A 6,642-nucleotide genomic window follows, 5' to 3' on the forward strand; every position below is an offset into this window, starting at 1 on the left:
GAGGGGGTCCAGGCAAACCGGGGAGAACACAAGGGTGCCAATAGGTAGTCTGGGTATTACCACAGGGGGCCAGGGGTAATTAGACAGAATGTGTCAGGAAGGTGGTCCACCCACCCAGGACGACTGGAGGACATGGAGGGAAGCAGGCATAGCGCACTCTCATTTCACCATGTGGTATACGCATGGTTTCTGCAGGGCCAGCGGGAGAGAAGCCAGCAGGTTTTAAATCATTCTTTTCCCATCCCTTGCCTGCCAGTTAATTGTGGAAATGGAGCTAATCTGTGGTTTGCGGAGGCTGGGGAACTGTTAGGGAGGTCTGCAGGGGGGAAAGAGAGCCGTCAGGCTGGACCTAACAGCTGGACGCTGGACGCGTGCTGTACTTTCTTTTCCCGGTTGACCTGATTAGACCAGCATGTATCTCTATGCTTGTCAGCTTTAGGAACGGTCAAGCTGTGGGCAGGTTTTGATGATCATGGTAGTTCAAAGGTTAATCAAACTTTCATCTTTAAAGTACCATTGCCAAGTATATAAAAAACACTAAGCACATGGGTTATTTGCATTAAATTCTTCAATGTGTATGACATCAATGGTGACTTTTGCTTGTTATTTTTGTGTATTGCTATAGGTTTTTTTCTGCTCCGTTGGGTTTAGTCGAATGCCTTCAGCTGTTTTTCAGCTAATTCTTTATGTCAAATTGGTGATGGTGCTCATCGGCACACAGAGAACTCTGTTCATACTACATTAGTTAGTTGTTGGCTGTAGTTTATCTAGTGTGTTGTAGAGCAACTTTCTTTTCCCCCAATGCAAGTGATGCAAGGGAAGGCAATGACAGAATTGCCTTAGCACTAGTCCTTTGGCATCAGTTTGGCATGTCCCTATGCCCAAATGGCTTTGTTAAATTTCCAGCGTTCATTTCCACACAGTTTTTGGTTTGAGTCAAAAGATGTGGACAAATTTCCCACTGTCACATTTAGTGTGACAAAACCCAATATTCTCAATTTAAATGTGCACAGTCAGGTGTTTACATGAGTGTGCACTTTAGTATCTCAGGATGGCACAGTAAGAGTAGTTGGGAATGACAGTAAAACGATGCAACTACTGTAAGTACATGAACAGGCAACATATTTATGGCCTCTGATACACTAAGCCGATAGGAGAGAACTAGCAGCGACAAAACTGAATGTGGTTAGTTTCATCTGCACTCGAACGCACCACAAAGACTAAACCCAACTATACAGACTAAATAATGGTCTACATCAGGAGATATCAGTAGTTTATATTTATCATTAATCATACACATGGGCCGCATTATATAAAAATGTAAACTAACCACTTGCTTAGCATTTTAAGGAAACTGCTTCCTACTAATGTCTGACTATTGACTTGGTGTGTCCTGGCCATAAAATCTCTGAAAGTGAACATGTATTAAAGGGATGGACCACAAAGATATCATTCTTTAAACTTTTGTTGATGTGTAATGTAGCTGAATGAACATAAACAACACATACCTGCCAACACTCCCGTTTTTCCCGGGAGATCTTCCTTATTTCACTCCCACCCATGTCCTGTATTGTTCTGTCCTTTGAAAAAATCCCAGAATTCTACCACCCCCTCCTTAGCTTTTTGGTACAGTCCGGCTAGCAGTCTGCGCAACCATCTTCATACCCGCTCCCCACTCTTCACTTCGCGTGCACCCTAAACCCATTCAGCCCCCCCACGCTCTTCACTTCGCGCACACCCAGCGCGAAGTGTTAGCTGACCAATCAGAGGCTCTTGATGGCGGGCCTTTCAGGGGAAATATGACAGTCGTTTTCATGTTAGCTGAGTAGCTGTATATAATCAAAGTAATATGTATATAAAAAATAATAACATTTTCTAAAATGAAGCATAAGCACACATTGTTTTGCACTCCATAAATACAACAAAGCCTTAAAAATACACTCTGGACCACCCCTTTAACATAGTTTGTCTGTGACCATTTCAGAAAAGACCTACATCACATTTTAGGTGGTGACCCAATGCTTATTTGTATAAATACGTCAATCAACTATACAGTAGGCATTCCAAACAATAACTGAAGTGTGAGAAAATATGATACAATAAAAAATACCAGATGGCATTTTAATTGTTTTCTTTTGATCTCTACACTACATTCAGTCATTCTTACATAAGAGATCAGGCAGCAAAAAGCAGACCTGAGTCATCAAGTTGTTGAGGCTCTCTTTAAGGAGATAAATGGCCTCGACTCTCTACAAGAGACATGACTGCCCTGTAAATGCTGCTAGATAGAAACTTTGTTGCACAAAGATGTGCCTAAGAGATTTAACAGCCTAAATAAAGCGATCCTAATCTTAGACTACATCGACCTGGGAGACTTGCCGGTGCTATACATGTAGTTGTGCTACAAATGAAATGTGTTCCTGTTCCTTTGCTAATTTCCTCTATGGCTATTTTGCTCTGCATCATAGGCTCTAAAATTGCCCGGTGACCTTGATCTAAGACCACCTTTCTGAATTGCACCCATGTGCGCTAACCTGCAAATCTTGAAGTCTATTTACGCAGAGTAAGCACATGCATCTTGATCTAATCGGTTAGCGATCACATAAGAGTAATATCTGCATTGCATCCAAGATGCATTGGAGCAATCCAGACTGCAGTTCGATTGCTTAAACTGCATTAAAAGATAGTTTGAGATGAATTACAAGAAAGGCAAATGGTAAATAGATGGAAATAGGGAAATGGTATTTGATTGTAGTGCTGGTCACAACCATGAGAGGGCAATGTAGTTGCGGCAGGACTTTTTAAAGTGTACCATCTGAATCTGAGCCTCACCTTGTGGTGTAACTGTTGACACTGGTTGGTGGGACTGATGGTGCTGGGAGGGAAAGCCCAAGTTAGCAGATAGCATTTTCTCAGCTGCTCTTCACACTCTGTAGACCCCAGTGTTAATCAGACTTGTAAACAGATTCGTATTATCTCACCTCAGGGTCTTGGCTCTTTTTTTCTGAGGTATTAGAAGTGGAAAAAATAAAGAAATAAATACACCAACGCATGCTTGAGTCAAGACAAGATGAGAGGTGACAAGGATGGGGGGGAAAAAAAGAGCAGCTGATGGATTTCTAAAATATTTAATTAAATACGCATCACCTTGAGGCTGTAAAGCTCATGTTGTTAAATCTCGGTTTCTACCTATATGCAATCCTCATGGTTTTTACGACTTCTGTTTGTGTGAATGTGTGGAGGGGTGGTTGTTCTAGGTGATTTAAAGAGATGAGGCAGATACTTTCAGACTCTGTAGAGATTGAAGGATGTGTGTGTGCAGTGTGCGTGCGTGTGTGTGAGCCAATGGCCTCCAGAGGAAAAGATTCAAAACACACTAAACTATAGAGATCCATAAATCAGAATAGGCTTCAAAAAAAAAAAAAAAAAAAGCTGTCAGTGCTGGTACATAACAAAAATAGATTCTACTGTTAGTAGGGCAGCTGACAATGAATGAGTCATGCTCTGTGTGCTGGCAATAGACACCGGTCACATGCCTAAGATGAGATTTCGGAGACTTTGGAAATATAGATTTGATTAAAACTTATGATGTGATCTGCATTTGCAGTTTCTCACTGGCCAATTTGTTAGCTACACCATGCATAGATTAATAAAGGTGCTGGAAACATTCCATAAAGATTTTATCCCATAAAAATGCAAGTCTCCCATTCCAGCACATTCCAGGGGGGACCTTTTAGATTAAGATCTGGGCTGCATCCAAAATTGCATACTTCCATACACTCTGAAATAAAGGTATGCGAGCTGTCACTGGGGTGGTACCTTTTTTAAAATGTTCAAATTTGTACCTAAATGGTCAATATTAATATCTCAAAGGTACATAATAGTACTTAAATAGTACAAAAGTTTTCCTCTTAAAATTTGTAGGCACTAATATACACTTTTAAGGTACCAATATGGACCCAGGTACCACCCCAGTGACAGCTCGCATACCTTTATTTCTGGGTGAGTACTAAATAGTACACTATAAACAGTATGTGAGCAGAGTAGTATGTCCGAATTCATAGAATTCGAAAATCAGTATGCGAGAAGTGCCCGGATGACCTACTATTTACGATGAGATTCAAAAGTGTGCATCCCATGCATGCTGCGTTATCCCATAAATTAATTATCCCATAAATAAATTGCTGCAATGTAAATATTACTGATATATTAATAATATTACTTGTCATTACACATATTTACCTGTGGCAGAAGTCAGTATTAAAATGCCAAATTTGAAATAATTCCCTGTGTGAAATTGAGTTTTTAATGTTTACTTGAGGTGGTTTAGGACTTGTGCGATAAAGGGTAAATGTAAATAATGCAAAATTGGCTCATTCTGAAAATGAAGCCCTATATACGTTTCTGGAGATCACAAATTATGTTGACAGAGCTACATACGGCTGCATTCCATCTATAAAATTACACTACAGAGTGGTATACTGCCACTGACCACTTAACTCTGTATTGACAGCTTTTTTACACTGTTACCAGTTTGTTCAGTAGCTCTACATGTACGCTGGCGAACTTGAGATGCAGAATGAAGTTGACCACGGCAATATGGTTTGAATCCGGCGAAGAATGGTTCCAGAAAGCAGGTAAGACAAAAACAGAAGTTAAAAAATAAAATAAACAAGTAAATAACAAGGTGAGAATGTGGTAAAATCTGAAAACGTGGTAAAAATCAAAGGGCTTTTATTTTTCTTGATCGCTTTTTAAAATACTGCGGTTGGGTTTAGGGAAGGGAGAGGGCGGGTCAGTTGGTGCTTTTTAAAATGCGACTGGTTGGGTTTAGGGAAGAGGGAGGGTGGGGTTATCAGTCAGATGGTCAGTTAATAAATCCGTCATGTGACAGCGGCCTCTGGTGGATTTACGCGATAAGAGCAGGCACTAATGGCTCTCATGAGCAAAATTTAAGATCTGAAAAAGTGTACACAATGGCCTCTGGCAGATTCGCGAAAACAAAAACTGCAAAAAAACTCCCGAGACATATCTTGCTCTCTCCAGAAATCTATATAGGGGTATGTATTCAGAATAAGCATGGTTTGAAATAATGGGAGATGGCTACGCATTTGCCAAATAAATCCGTGTGACTAATCAGCATTCTCCATTATGCTTGTCTTGTTTGCTTTTGATTAATAGGTTACCAATACTACAGTCAGCCACTCTAACTACTTTATGGAAACATTTTTTTTTTCTTTTTACATTTTGAAATGATTTGCTTCACACTATAATGACCTCTTGGCTGCATATCTTTAAAAGCAGCGAGGGCAAAAACAGGCATAACATGATGTTGAATGTTTGTCCCGTCACTAAAATGTCGCAAACAGATTCGTCAAAAGGTCTGCATTTGAAAGATAAGTTAAGTCTTACAAACACACCTGGCTGTTCCAAGACTAATTATTTATAATTATTAGTCAAGTGGTTGTTGTTAATTTGTTTGCCTACCTTTCAAGAGCAACACTAGAATGGCAAATGTGTCTTTTGATTTAGTCACTATTTGCATTTGGAAGGACATCAAAAATAAATACATAGCCCATTTTATAGATGACTATTTCATTTTTAAAGTTTAAATATGCCTTATTTCTTATTTATTTACTTTATTTACCACCTTCTTGTGTAACCTCTCTCTTACACTCTCTGTAAACACACGCGCATTTATAGTCTTCTGTACAATATCTGAAATGCCTCACATAAAATCCTTTTCCAGCCTATGAACAAATGAAGTGGAGATGAGACCTCTGATACTAAGCACTTCTCTAAAAAAGAAAATGAAACCAAGGGGCAAAAGCTGAGCTTACAATTAGCAGCACTCATATATATGACCTCTGTTCATGTGCAATCAGCTCTGCAAATAGAAGAAAATCCTTCACATTAAGGACTCGCTTGGTAAAGAGAGGTGAAAGATAAAAAGACAGTCATGCACTCCTATATTCAATACGTTACATGGACAAGGTGGTCTCTAATATCTGGACATAGCCGTTCGTTAGCCTTCCCACTCATCTAAAGTGCAATGGCTCTGTTGGCAAATGGCCAAATGTGAAATCTTAACTCATGCACACTGCATTCAATAGAGAGGTAAAACATCTAATCCAAAATACTGTAATAATACTGAAGTAATATTGTAAACCCATGTCAACCAACCAGCCAACCTGAAATGAGTCGGGCTGCAATAGAAGTGTGGATCCTAGTGCAGTTTATTAAGAAAATCGACTTGCAGGAAAAAGGTCAAAACAGGGACGGATAAGAGCATGCAGATAATCCAAAAGCATAGTCAGAATACAGCCGAATGGTCAGGACAGATGGCAAAACAACATAAACAGTAAAACAAAGCAAAGGTCTAAAACTAGTGTTGAGCAAAGTGAGGCTTTATGAAACACTGAAACAGTTTAAGCAAATGTGTTGAAGCTTTGAAACGTTTCAAAATCCTTCTCTATAGTGACAAGTAGTGGTCATTTTTATGTCTGCTATGGTCCATCTTCAGAAAAGAAACAGCTAAGCAAATTGAGGTATTAAACCCCACGTTGTAGAGTTAAAGTTTCAAGTGATTTAGTGAAGAGTGTGAGAGTTCCAGACTGGCATGCAGAGATAATGTGTTAGAAT

Source organism: Danio rerio, chromosome 1, assembly GCF_049306965.1.
Source record: "Danio rerio strain Tuebingen ecotype United States chromosome 1, GRCz12tu, whole genome shotgun sequence".
Taxonomy (NCBI): domain Eukaryota; kingdom Metazoa; phylum Chordata; class Actinopteri; order Cypriniformes; family Danionidae; genus Danio; species Danio rerio.